Here is a 14,901-nt window from a genome sequence, read left to right as displayed (position 1 = left end):
TCAGAGTTCTTGCGTACACCTGATCAGGCCTTGGGAATTTATCCACTTTTATGCAATTCAAGACACCCAGCACTTCCTCTTGTGTAATATGGACATTTTTCAAGATGTGACCATCTATTTCTCTACATTCTATATCTTCCATGTCCTTTTCCACAGTAAACACTGATGAAAAATTCACATTTAGTATCTGTCCCATCTCCTGCGGCTCCACACAAGGGCTGATCTTTGAGGGGCCCTATTCTCTCCCTGGTTACCCTTTTGTTCTTAATGTATTTGTAAAAACCCTTTGGATTCTCCTTAACTCTATTTGCCAAAGCTATCTCATGTCCCCTTTTTGCCCTCCTGATTTCTCTCTTAAGTATATACTCCTACCACCTTTATGCTCTTCTAAGGATTCATTCAATCTATCTTGTCTATACCTGACATATGTTTCCTTTTTCTTAATCAAGCCCTCAATTTCTTTAGTCATCCAGCATTCCCTGTACCTACCAGCCTTTCCTTTCACCCTAACAAGAATGTACTTTCTCTGGACTCCCATTTTCCAGCCATCCCTTTACCTGCAAACATCTGAGCCCAATCAGCTTTTGAAGGTTCTTGCCTAATACCGTCAAAATTAGCCTTTCTCCAGTTTAGTACTTCAACTTTTAGATCTGGTCTATCCTTTTCCATCACTATTTTACAACTAATAAGATTATCGTCGCTGGCCCCATGGTGCTCCCCCACTGACATCTCAGTCACCTGCCCTGCCTTATTTCCCAAGTTTAGGTCAAGTTTTGCACCTTCTCTAGTAAATACATCCATATACTGAATCAGAAAATTGTCTTGTGCACATTAACAAATTCCTTTCCATCTAAACCTTTAACACTATGGCAGTCCCAATCTATGGATGGAAGGTTAAAATCCCTAACCAAAACCACCCTATTATTTTTTACAGATAATCGAGATTTCCTTACAAATTTGCTTCTCAATCCCCCTCTGACTATTAAGGGGTCTATAATACAATCCCAATAAGGTGATCATCCCTTTCTTATTTCGGAGTTCCACCCAAATAACTTCCTGCATGTATTTCTGGGAATATCTTCCTGAGGTAAAATTGTAATGCTATCCCTTATCAAAAACGCCCCCATCAAAGTTAATTACAGTTATAGTGCTGAGCGTTTGGAGTCGAGTGCTCTGTACCCAGTCCTTCCATTCCTGGGGTTTGATCGAGTTTATCCTGGAATGTTTTTGCATAATTGCAAGTTGTCACTTTAATTTAGATTTTTGGTGATGTAGATGGTAGATTGTTCAAATGCAGGAATAGTGGACCAGATATCAGGGCTTTTTTTGTTTGGAGTGATTAATAATATGCCAGTTTATGTACTCTTGCTGCAATGCAAACCTGCCTATAAGTATTTGAGCCAATGAGGATACTGGCTGTATCTCAACAGTCATGATGTAGGTTATCAACAACAGCTTGCGTTGATATTGCCTTTAATGTAATGAAAACCTGCCAAAGTTAGAAGATAGAGGCAGGTGAAAAACATTATTTTGACTCACCTGTTCAGAGAGACCACTTACAATCTCTTTTTCCCTCTCATACCCTGACCGAAATAGACAGGTTTCTAATGTGCCCTCTCCATACTTGTATTCAAAGAATTACTTATTGTCTAGAATCATTCCTCTAAAGCTCAAGCATTAGCTTAATATTGTACCTTTCAATGAGGTATTGAATGCTGTTTTCAGTATTTAACAAAGCGCAATAATGTGCAATTTAATACAGGAACAAGGGTAGTCCATTCAGTTCATCAACCCTGCTCCACTATTCAATTAGGTTACAGTTGATCATCCACCTCACTGCCACTTCCTATATTCCTTCATGTCACTTGTATCCAGAAATATAATGAGTGCTGTCTTGAATGCATTCAATTTTTGAGTTTCCTCTGGAGTAGACAATACTAAAGATTCACCATCCCCTTAGTGAAGAAAAGTACTTCTTAGCTCTGTCTTCAATGGCCTACCTTTTATTTTGAGATAATTTACGTGATTCTAGATCCTATGACTAGGTGGCAGTATCCTTTCTGCATCTATCCTTTTTAAGAATTTTGTGCATTCCCATGAATTTACCTCTTATTCTTCTAAATTCCAAAGATGCAGGCCCAATCTCTTCAGTCTTTCCTCATATTGGAAAGTCCCACCATCCAATGAATCAATTTGGTGAATCTATCTCCACCCTCTATGACAATTATACTCTTCCTTAAACAAGGCAACCAGAACCACAGGAATCCCAACAGGCCTTTTAAATGCAGTAGCAAATAAATGCTGTACTCTTGGAGGTGTCACCTTTAGATGAGACAGAAAACTTGAGATCCTATCTGGTGTAAAATGCCATGTTACATTCAAAGAGTAGCAATGATATTCTCTGGGTGTCCTTTTCAACTTTTTTTTAATCAAGCTTTTCAGGTATGTTATGACACACCTCTCGGGCAGATTGGACTTGAACCCATTTGTTTTGGGCCAGGAGGATCTTAGCAGGACTTATACACTTAATGGTAAGGTCCGAGGGAGTGTTGCTGAACAAGGAGACCTTGGAGTGCAAGTTCATAGCTCCTTGAAAGTAGAGTCGCAAGTAGGTAGGATAGTGAAGGTGAAGTTTGGTATGCTTTTCTTTATTGGTCTGAGTATTGAGTACAGGAGTTGGGAGGTCATGTTGTGGCTGTACAGGAACATTGGTTAGGCCACTGTTGGCATATTGCATCGGAAGGATGTTGTGAAACTTGAAACGGTTCAGACAAGATTTACAAGGTTTTTGTTAGGGTTGGAGGATTGAGCTATAGGGAGAGGTTGAATAGGCTGGAGCTGTTTTCCCTGGAGCGTCGGAGGCTATGGGATGACCTTATAGAGGTTTATACAATCATGAGGGGCATGGAAACGATAAATAGACAAGATCTTTTCCCTGGGGTGGGGGAGTCCAGAACTGGAGGGTATAGGTTTCGGGTGAGAGGGGAAAGATATAAAAGAGACCTAAGGGGCAACCTTTTCACTCAGAGGGTGTTATGCATGGAATGAGCTGCCAGAGGAAGTGTTGGAGGCTAGTACAACATTTAGAAGGCAACTGGATGGGTATATAAATAGGAGGTGTTTGGAGGGATAATGGCCAGGTGATGGCAGGTGGGTCTGGATCGGGTTGGGATATCTGGGTCGGCATGGACGGGTTGGACCAGAGGGTCTGTTTCCTTGTACATCTCTGAGAAGGCTAGGTAGCTATGGGAGTCGGTCAGTTTATAGTAAACCGACTGGTCTACTAACCGGTTGGTTTTACTATAAACAGACCGACTCCCACAGCCACCTAAACTACACCTCCTCCCACCCTGCCCCCTGTAAAAACACCATCCCATATTCCCAATTCCTTCGTCTCCGCCGCATCTGCTCCCAGGAGGACCAGTTCCAATACAGAACAACCCAGATGGCCTCTTTCTTCAAAGACCGCAATTTCCCCCAGATGTGGTCGACAATGCTCTCTACCACATCTCCTCCACTTCTCGCTCCTCTGCCCTTGAGCCCTGCCCCTCTAATCACCACAAGGACAAAACCCCACTGGTCCTCACCTACCACCCCACCAACCTCCATGTACATCGTATCATCCGTCGTCATTTCTGACACCTCCAAACGGACCCCACCACCAGGGATATATTTCCCTCCCCTCCCCTATCAGCGTTCTGAAAAGACCACTCCCTCCGTGACTCCCTAGTCAGGTCCACACCCCCCACCAACCCAACCTCCACTCCCAGCACCTTCCCCTGCAACCGCAAGAAATGCAAAACTTGCGCCCACACCTCCCCCCTTACTTCCCTCCAAGGCCCCAAGGGATCCTTCTATATCCACCACAAATTCACCTGCACCTTCACACACATCATTTACTGCATCTGCTGCACCTGATGAGGCCTCCTCTATATTGGGGAGACAGGCCGCCTACTTGCGGAATGTTTCAGAGAACACCTCTGGGACACCCGGACCAACCAACCCAACCACCCCGTGGCTCAACACTTCAACTCCCCCTCCCACTCCACCAAGGACATGCAGGTCCTTGGACTCCTCCATCGCCAGACCATAGCAACATGACGGCTGGAGGAAGAGCGCCTCATCTTCTGCCTAGGAACCCTCCAACCACAAGGAATGAACTCAGATTTCTCCAGTTTCCTCATTTCCCCTCCCCCCACCTTGTCTCAGTCCCAACCTTCGAACTCAGCACCACCTTCCTAACCTGCAATCTTCTTCCTGACCTCTCCGCCCTCACCCCCACTCCAGCCTATCACCCTCACCTTAACCTCCTTCCACCTATCGCATTTCCAATGCCCCTCCCCCAAGTCCCTCCTCCCTACCCTTTATCTTAGCCTGCTGGACACACTTTCCTCATTCCTGAAGAAGGGCTCATGCCCGAAACGTTGATTCTCCTGCTCCTTGGATGCTGCCTGACCTGCTGCACTTTTCCAGCAACATATTTTCAGCACTTTATCACAACAATAGCAGTTCATCAAACTAAATAAAGAAACCCAATAAATGACATGTCTAATGTCGACAAACTAATAAATGCACAAGTTTAATGCAGCAGTAACTTTAAGGAACATTTTGGTTATCGTGATGAGTTGAAGAAAGATAAAAATCCAGTTTCTACTCTCATTACAAACTAATTAAACCTAAAAAGACATTCTTGACAACAACTCTTCATGATCATGGACTTTCTTCTCGTATGCACTGTATCGGTACAGTCGAATTATCTCTCAATTCAACAAATGCAAATTCCCTTCAGACAGTCAGGATGAAAAGAAACATAAAAAGCAGGATCTCCTAAGCAGTTTACTTGCTATAGTGACTATTAAACAACACAGAACTACCATACAAAGGTCAGAGACCCCCAACACAGTTAAACGGAGATCCTGTTCCAAAGAAAGTTGATGTATCTATTTTTGAATGGTATGAAGTAGCAGACAGCTTTAGTTTTAAAACATTAAATATACAATACAATATCCAAAAGAGACAAAAATTTCTGGGGAAGAATTTGGATCAACGAGTTTCTGTCCTTCCCGTCAGTATTATATGTTTAGCTTTCAGTACTCAATGGAAACCAAAACATCCCCTTCAGGTTTTAATTGTGTTGATCTAATTGCCAGATAGTTTTCAAACGCAAACTCAAATACAAAACTCCAAAATATTAATTTTACAATTGAGTAATGATACTTGTTCAGCCTCAGCAGTGCACAAGTAGTTTATTTCTCTGCATGCAGTCGGTGATGAAGAAAAAAAATGAGGGGTCTATAGCAAAAACAAATTGAAATTTGCTGTCATTGGGCACCTCCTATTACTGTGAGCCACACCTTTTAGTCAAATGTTTGCCCAGGTACAATTAAAAGCCACTTTTGGCACATCAAATGCTACTCCCCAATTTGAGTTAAAGCATTAAAATTGAGTGAATATGAATATTACACTATGTCAAAATGTTCAGAGTTGACTGACCGAAGTTTATGACATTCATATATTAAAAATTTCATCTAAATTAATACTGGTTTTGAAGTATACAAATATATTCTATCTTTGCATATTGTTAACAACAGTATGGAAAAAAACAAAAATTAAATTTGGGACAAGTTTGAGTTTTATTGAAAGAAAGTTCTCAAATTAAATCATAATTAAATCAACTTAAGGAATTAACCATACTAGTTAATCACTGCAACATTTAACCATATAGATACCTCAGGATTAAAAAGATTTAAGTATCCCATTGAAATTATGAAACACAACATGAAGCGCAAAGATCCCAGCAATACACATAAACATGGATATAATATTAATTAATCTTTTATCATTTGAATTTGATTTATTGTTGTCACTTGTACTGAAATACAGTGCAAAGAGTTGTTTTTCACGCATACAGGCAGATCATATCATACAAAGAGCATCAGGGAAGAAATAAGAGTGCGGAATAGTGTTACAGCCACAGAGAGAGAGAGAGAGAAAGAGAGAGAGAGAGAGAGAGAGAGAGAGACACACACACACACACACAGATCAATACTAACATTTAAGAGATCTGTTCAAAAGTCTGATTACAGCAGGGGAGAAGCTATTCTTTAATGTGTTCGTAAATGTATTCAAACTTTTATATCTTCTGCCCAATGAAAGAGGGTGGAAGAGAGCGTAACCAGGGAGGGGGGTGATAGGGGTCTTTGATTATGTTAGTTGTTTCAAGGCAGTGGGAAGCAGAGGTGAACTCAATGGATGGAAAACGGATTTTTGTGATAGACTGGCCTGTGATTATAACTCTGTAGTTTCTTGTGGTCTTGGGAAGAGTAATTGCCATATCACACAGTGGACAGGATGCTTCTATGGTGCATCTATAAAAATTGGTAAGAATCCCGTAGACATGCCAAATTTCCCTAGCCTTCTGAGGAAAAAAAGAGATGTTGTTGTGCTTTCTTGACCATTGCATTGACCAGGACTGATTATTGGTGATCATCACTCCCAGAAACTTGATGCTCTCGACCATCTCGACCTCAAAACCACTGATGCAAATAGGGGCGTGCCCTCCACTTACTGAAATCAGTGATGAGCTCCTTTGTTTTGCTGATGTTAATGGAGAGTTTGTCGTCTTTGCACTATGTCACTAAGCACTCAATCTCTTTCCTGTATTCTGTCTCATTGTTGTTTGAGATTCAACCTACAGTGGTGGCGTTGTCAGCAAACTTGTAAATGGTCTTGGGATGGAATTTGGCTACACAATAATAAATGTATGATGAGTATAAGAGGGAGAGGTTAAAGGTATTAGCAAATGCTCCCACCAGCTGGTACACACAGGATCTGAGTGCATGACCGGGGACTCCATTTGAACCGGTCGCTTTCCCTGGTTCACTCTCAAAAAGATCGATCTGATGCCTAGAGCAGTGAAAGGGCACAGAGGCACCCGAGACAGGGGTACCCAATGTCTGGGCAGGGTACATTGTTTCACTGATCTTGTGTTCAAAATGAGCATAAAACACATTGAATGCATCAGCGATTGATTTATTTTAGTCTGCTATTCTGTTCTGCTTCATTTTGTACATCCTGGTCATCTTACAGGCAAACCAATTTTGGGACAGTGTCCCTCACCAGGTCTTAGGCCTGATGAGCATATTTAAGAACAGCTAGCAATTTCAGTCACTTATCTGGGATGCCAGAAACAAAAGGGCTTGATCAATTTAATAGTGGACCAACTCTATATAGTTCATACCATTGCCAAAATGATATTCTTCACACCTATGATGTGACTGCAAATGGGCACAAGATCTATTAATGTCCACCCTATTATCTTCCACAAGACATGTAATCTGCTTGCATTTTGAAAGACTTGCCTTCTACTTATTTCTTCAGCCCAGGCTACTTGTCTTGGTTTCTTCATTCATACGTTCACAAAATGTGCAAGTGATCTAAAGAGCAATTTAAAATTAAAATCTATTTAGTTGCCCTTTCCTGCAGCATTATGTTCAGGCACAGAGGCCTGATTAATGGATAATACCAGCTGCTTGATTATATCTGTTGTAAGAGAAATCTTCTCCAGATCTCATCATGTGGAAGATCCATCTGGTAGATTTGCAGCCACCATTCTCTGTTCTGTTCTGGTCACATTTACAGGATCAGCTTGGTCTAGTGGGGTAAAAGAAAACCACTTGGTAGTCTAATAAGAGGCACATGTCTTAAACGAGATGTGGGCAAAAGTGAGGACTGCAGATGCTGGAGATCAGAGTCAAAAGTGTGGTGCTGGAAAAGCACAGCAGGTCAGGCAGAATCAGAGAAGCAGGAAAATCGATGTTTCTGGCAAAATGCCCTGATGCATTTGCCCAAAACATGAATTTTCCTGCTTCTCGGATGCTGCCTGACCTGCTGTGCTTTTCCAGCACTACACTCTTGACTTAAACGAGATATAGTTCATTGCATGATAGCAACTAGATCCAAGTTACATTGACACTATTTACATTATTGTTGACAGGTTAGGTCTTAGTTCTTCAAAAGCCAAAGCTATTTCCCTGCCTGATTTCATGTGACATCATTTTGGGTAGTGCTTAATGCACCCCTCAGCATCAACCCGTTCAGCGTCTTAAATCTTTACTTAACGATATTTAAGTGTATTCCAATCAGCCCTATATCAGCAATCTATAGCAAGGCTTGGCTTAGTGATATTACCACTAGACCATTAATCCAGAGCCCCAGATAATGTTCTGAGGACACAGGTTCGAATCCCACCATGGCAGAAGGTGAAATTTGAAATCAAATTTTTAAAACAAGCCTGGAATTAAAATCTAATGATGACCAATGAAATCACTGCCGATTGTGGGCACAACCCATCCAGTTCACTAATGTCCTTTAGGGAATGACATCTGCCATCCTGACCTGGTTTAGCCTACATGTGACTCCAGACTCTCAGCAATGTGATTGACTCTTAATAGTCCTCTGGACAATAAGTGCTGGCCGAGCTAGTGACACCCACATCCCATGGATAAACATAAAAAATGTTTTCAGTGTGACATAATCAAGCAATTTCACATCCATTTGTGCAATGCTTCAAAACTGGTAATCGAGAATTTTTTGCTTTTGAATCAGAAAGTTGTGGATTCAAGCCCCATTCTAAGTCATAGACAGATAAGTGGAACTGACTGGGCAGCACCAAGCCAATGCTGCATCTTTGGAGATGCAAGCTTTGAAATGAAATATTTCAGGTCGTTCACTTGGCTGTTCAGATCGATGTTGGCTTAGCAGTTAGCATTACTGCCTCACAGTGCCAGGGTTTGAATCTACCCTCAAGCAACTGTTTGTGTGGAGTTTACACATTCTCCCTATGTCTGCATGGACTTCCTCTGGATGCTCCTGTTTCCCTCCACAATCAAAAGATGTGTTGGTTAGGTGAATTAGCCATGTTAAATTGCCCACTGCATCTAGGGATGTACGGGCTAGGTGAATTAACAATGGGAAATGTGGGGATGAAGTAGGTCTGGGTGGGATGGTCTTCGGAGGGTCCGTGTGGACTCGAATGGCCTAGGAATTCTATGACTCTGATTTTGTAGCCAACATGTCCTTTCTGATCCAACAAAAGCAGATTCAAAGTTCATTTACTACTCCTAGAATTATTGCATGTTTACCAATTTGAAGCACTTTGTGCATTTAAATAAAATTATTAAGAAAGGAGGTAACTAAAAATACACAAGTATAAGTGAGAGTTGGGATACTGCATGAGGCCCTTTGCACCTCTGTTTATTGCAGCCTAGTTTGATTGGATCCAACTCAAGCATTACCACCTTAAAGACTCAATGTCAAATAATTTTGAGCATTGTCAATCCAATTTTGAGTAGATATAGACCCACAGTATAAAACTACATATAATTTGGCAATTTTATTCAGGGGCCAGAGAACCGCTGACATGGGAAATGGAAGTTTTCCCACTGGTAGGGACTATATATTTTTTTACATTTACACAACATTGTCCCATTTCCCCTTTTGCCAATTTTTTTCCCCACTTTAAGGCAATGAGGTTCCTCTGACATCTGCAGGAATGACGACAGCAGAGGATATTGAGCCAGCATGCGGAAAGTGTGCCAAAGCAGAGGAGACTGAGCCGTTGTCGGAAATGCAATCCAAGCACATAAATAGTGCAATGGTTGAACTTTTAGCTAGAAAGTTCCTTATTGTTCCTTAAGTTGAAAAAAGTTAAAAGTTAAACATTATTTCTTTCTACCTTGTTCTTAAGTTCTTGTACTTAGGTACAAAAGTATCTAAAAGATGGCACCTCGTGTGGCAACATTGAAAACTTTTCACTTTTGTACTTGAGTACATGTGACAATAAAGTCCAAGTCTAAATCTAAATATGGACTCCTTGCTGGCATGGGCTTATTGCTCGCATACTGTTTATAACCAAGGCATCTTCTAGTTCCTTGCCAAAGGATCAATTATCAATGGGCAACAGCAGATGCTGGCATAGAATTGCAAAAAGAACAAGAAATGCTGGAATTACTCAGCATTCGTAGCTGTTCAACTAGGAGGGGAGGCACACAAACATTAAGTATGCTCACACTGAATAACAATACCCAACTGGCAACAGTCGATGTAGAAGCAGCAAACCTGGGCAATTTTTCTCTTGACTACTTGGGGCCATGGAGGTCTATTACTGTAAACTGAATCTAATGTTGCTTTGGTTATATCTGGATGAGGGTCAAGCTTTGGATCTTTATGGTCTGTATTCAATTCAGTTAATTTTTAACCTTACCTTCTAGTTTTCAGATTTACCTTCAGACCTAATTCAATGCTGGGGCTGATTTAAAGTACTTTTAAATTTGATGCATCCAAAGGTTTGAGTAAGCCTATGAGACAACTCCTCCACCTTTGAACACCAACTTCTTATGTATTACAACCTTATGCTGACAGCAGAATCATGAATGCACATTGTCTATGATTCTACCATGGGAGAAAGAACTGGCTTGCATAATTTGAGTTAGAGCACAGACATCAGCATAATGTGACACGAACCTAAGAAGTATCAAATGTAAAAGCTGATGTTATCCTTTGCTACAACGAATCAAAAGTGCTCACTATAACAAAAGCTTTAAATTCACTTATATTATTCACTTTAAGTTTAAAAAATGAAAAACTAACATAATGCACACATTGGTCCGTAATACAGAGCAATCCAACCTATAAGCATATGATAAATATTTAGATCCAGAAGCTGAACAGGCTGGGGCTGTTTCCCCTGGAGCGTCGGAGGCTGAGGGGTGACCTTATAGAGGTTTACAAAATTATGAGGGGCATGGATAGGGTAAATAGACAAAGTCTTTTCCCTGGGGTCAGGGAGTCCAGAACTAGAGGACATAGGTCTCTTGTTATATCTTTCCTCTCACACCCTAAACCTAAGGGGCAACTTTTTCACGCAGAGGTGGTACGTGTATGGAATGAGCTGCCAGAGGATGTGGTGGAGGCTGGTACAATTGCAACATTTAAGAGGCATTTGGATGGGTATATGAATAGGAAGGGTTTGGAGGGATATGGGCTGGGTGGTGGCAGGTGGGACTAGATTGGGTTGGGATATCTGGTCAGCATGGAAGGGTTGGACTGAAGGGTCTGTTTCCATGCTGTACACCTCTATGACTCACATTTTGTTTAGTCATCTCAATGTTTAACAGCTCCAGTCATAAAAATGGATTTCCAATTCTATACTGAGGAAGAGATTTCTGGACTTATGTCACACATGTTAGTAAGGGCATTAGTAACTTGAAAGTATGTGTCATTATACATAGTTTCTTAATTTACAAGGGCCAGGAAATTACGATGTTAATGTTGTTCAAGAAAGATACGATTTCTTCATGCTTGTTCTTGGATGAGGTGGTTCAGTTTGGATATTTTAAAATACTTGGGAAAATGAATCCCTGAAGAAAGGTGTTGCAGACATAGAGAGTTCACTATAATTGTCAATGTATCACAACCAATGTTGGATTGGTGGTTCAGTGGTAGAATTCTCGCCTGCCACGCGGGAGGCCCGGGTTCGATTCCCGGCCAATGCAGCTGGTGTATTGTGGGCGGCACGGTGGCACCCGTGATGAAGGGCTATTGCCCGAAACGTTGATTTCGCTGCTCGTTGGATGCTGCCTGAACTGCTGTGCTCTTCCAGCACCACTAATCCAGTATTTGATTTTCAGCATCTGCAGTCATTGTTTTTACCCAGTGGTTAGCACTGCTGCCTCACAGCGCCAGAGACCAGGGTTCAATTCCCGCCTCAGGCGACTGACTGTGTGGAGTTTGCACATTCTCCCCGTGTCTGCGTGGGTTTCCTCCGGGTGCTCCGGTTTCCTCCCACAGTCCAAAGATGTGCAGGTCAGGTGAATTGGTCATGCTAAATTGCCCGTAGTGTTAGGTAAGGGGTAGATGTAGATGTAGGGGTATGGGTGGGTTACGCTTCGGCGGGGCGGTGTGGACTTGTTGGGCCGAAGGGCCTGTTTCCACACTGTAAGTAATCTAATCTAATCTAATCTAATCTAATAACAATGTATCTTTGAAGCTATCAAACTGAATGGACAAAACAAGCAGCTGATTTCCACCCAACTTGTTAGTGAGAAAATATACTAGTAAAGCAAAATTATTCTGCTGGTAATAAATAATGTGACAAAATTACAGCAAACAAAATTCAACAAACAATATTCCAAAATATAACAAACATTTTGCAGTGGAAGCTTCCCATAGATATTAAACAGGGAGACCCAATCTGGAATCACATAGCAGTAATAAGGGAAATGAGTCTGAGAAATGAGGAGACATTTATTGCACTGCACAGAAAGCATTGGAACTATAAGAAGGTTGTACAGGCTTTGGAGAGGGTACAAAACAGGTTTACCAGGACATCGTCTGGATTGGAGTGTATTTGCCAAAATGAGAATTTGGATAAACTCGGTACAGGTCAGAAGCTGAAAGGCGACCTGATAGAAGTATATAAAATTATGGGAGACATGGATACAGTGGATAGTCAGAGTCTTTTTTCCAGGGTGGAAATGTCAAATACTAGAGGGCATAGATTTAAAGTGAGAGGGGAAAAGTTTAAAAGAGATGCATTAGCAAAGTTTTCTTTTTATGCAGAGGATAGCAGGCACCTGGAACGCACTACTAGGGGAGATGACAGAAGCACAGATGATAGTAAAGTTTAGCAGGCACTTAGATAGATGAACAGGCATTGAGTAGAGGAATACAAATCATGCACAGGCAGATGGGATTAGTTTAGAATGCCATGATGTCGGCACAGACATGGTGGGCTATAGGGCCGGTTCCTCTGCTGTACTGTTCACTGTTCAATACATGAGTCATCAATGTGTCAGTACTGCTTAGGACTCACACAGTGTATTGCAGAAACTGAATCAGCACTGTGCAGGAGTCATACTGCAGCACCAGAGTCTCAGCACAACAACAGTCATACAGGACATATCCAGAGGATATTAGTATTGTACATAATTGAGTGCATTGCAGAACAGTAAAACTGCATTATGTAATAGAACCGCAGATTGAAACTGAAAGGTAGCTTTTGAGAAAAAAAATGACAAACATAGCAAACAGGTGTGGCCTATATGACTGCTTGAGTCTACTTTAGTGTTGAATATAATCAAATTTGATCTTCAGCTTCAATTCCATTTTTGCACCCTCTCTCCTTAGGCCCAAAGACGTTAAAAATCCAATTATCCCAGCATTGACCATACTCAATGCAATAGCCAACATTCTCAGGAAATGAAGTCTAAGGACTGAGAGATTTCTTTATTCAAAGGGTTGGTATTACAACTGCAAATGCTCGACACCCTATAGAATCATTGAATTCCTACAGTGTGGAAGCAGGCCAGTCATCCCATCGGGTCCACACAAACCCTCTGAAGAGCATCTGAAACCAGACCCACCAAACCTCCCATCCTAACCCTGCAACCCTGCATTTCCCATGGTCAATCCACTTAGCCAACAAATCCATGGACACTATGAGCAGTTTAGCATGGCCAATCCACCTAACCTGCACGTCTTTGGACTGTAGGAAGAAACTGGAGCATTCCAAGGAAACCCATGCAGAAGGTGCAAATTCCACACAGGCAGTTGCCTGAGGATGGAATCAAACTAGAGTCCCAGGCGCTGTGAGGCAGCAATGCTAACCACTGAGCCACTGTGTTTAAGATTTCCCATCTTGGGGAGATAAATAGTAACCATCTATTATATCTGATTTAAATTCAAATTAATCAATTACTCCATAAGCATCTGTGTGCTTTGAGTGTGGTTGAAGATACACGCCAATGCATCTCATCTATATCCCACACCTCCGCCCTCAAACCCCACCTCTCCAACCGTAACAAGGACAGAACCGTCCCCTCCCCACCCCCTCCCCTTCTCACTTTCCACTCTACCAACATTCACATTAACCATATCATCTGCCAACATTTCCGCCACCTCTAAACGGACCCCACTACCAGGGATATATTTCCCTCCCCACCCCTTTCCGCAAAGTCCGTTCCCTCCGTGACTACCTGGTCAGATCCATGCCCCCCAACAACCCACCCTCCCTTCCTGGCACCCTCCCCTGCCACTGCAGGAATTGAAAAACCTGCACCCACACCTCCTCCCTCAACACCATCCAAGGCCTCAAAGGAGCCTTCCACATCCAAAGTTTCACCTGCATATCCACCAATGTCATTTGTTGTATCCGTTAGTCCTGATGCAGTCTCCTTTACATTAGGGAGACTGGATTCCTCCTAGCAGAGCGCTTCAGGGAACATCTCTAGGACACCCGCACCAATCAACCCCACCACCCTGCGGCCCAACATTTCAACTATCCCAAGGACATGCAGGTCCTGGGCCTCCTCCACCACTGCTTCCTCACCACCCAATGCCTGGAGGAAGAACGCCTCATCTTCCACCTCGGAACACTTCAACCCCAGGGCATCAATGTGGACTTCACCAGTTTTCTCATTTCCTCTCCCCCCACCTTACCTCAGTTCCCACCTTCCAGCTCAACATCATCCCCATGACCTGTCCTACCTGCCAATCTCCCTTCCCACCTATCCACTCCACCCTCCCCTCTGACCTATCACCTCCATCCCCACCCCCATTCACCTATTGTACTCTTTGCTACCTTCTCCCACCCTGCTCTCTGACCTATCACCTCCATCTCCACCCCCATTCACTTATTGTACTCTTTGCTACCTTCTCCCCAGCCCTACCCATTTATCTCTCCACCCTGGAAAGATGTGGAAGCTTTGGAGAGGGTGCAGAGAAGATTTACCAGGATGTTGCCTGGAATGGAGAATAGGTCGTATGAGGATAGGTTGAGAGTTCTCGGCCTTTTCTCGTTGGAACGGCGAAGGATGAGGGGTGACTTGATAGAGATTTATA

General features: G+C 42.5%; 1 protein-coding gene and 1 non-coding gene across 2 annotated transcripts in view; one reads left to right on the top strand and one right to left on the bottom strand.

Annotated features, from left to right (window-relative positions):
* Positions 1–14,901, bottom strand: part of LOC140469677 (neural proliferation differentiation and control protein 1-like) — a 207,976-nt gene that overhangs the window by 42,532 nt on the left and 150,543 nt on the right. The gene's annotated exons all lie outside the window — the stretch shown is intronic.
* On the top strand, positions 11,485–11,555 carry trnag-gcc (transfer RNA glycine (anticodon GCC)). Its single transcript has one exon. It is a non-coding gene; the product is annotated as a tRNA-Gly (tRNA).

The sequence above is a fragment of the Chiloscyllium punctatum genome, chromosome 49 (assembly GCF_047496795.1).
Source record: "Chiloscyllium punctatum isolate Juve2018m chromosome 49, sChiPun1.3, whole genome shotgun sequence".
NCBI classification, from domain to species: domain Eukaryota; kingdom Metazoa; phylum Chordata; class Chondrichthyes; order Orectolobiformes; family Hemiscylliidae; genus Chiloscyllium; species Chiloscyllium punctatum.
The sequence above is the reverse complement of the archived record's forward strand: the minus strand, read 5'-3'. Positions and strand labels throughout refer to the sequence as shown.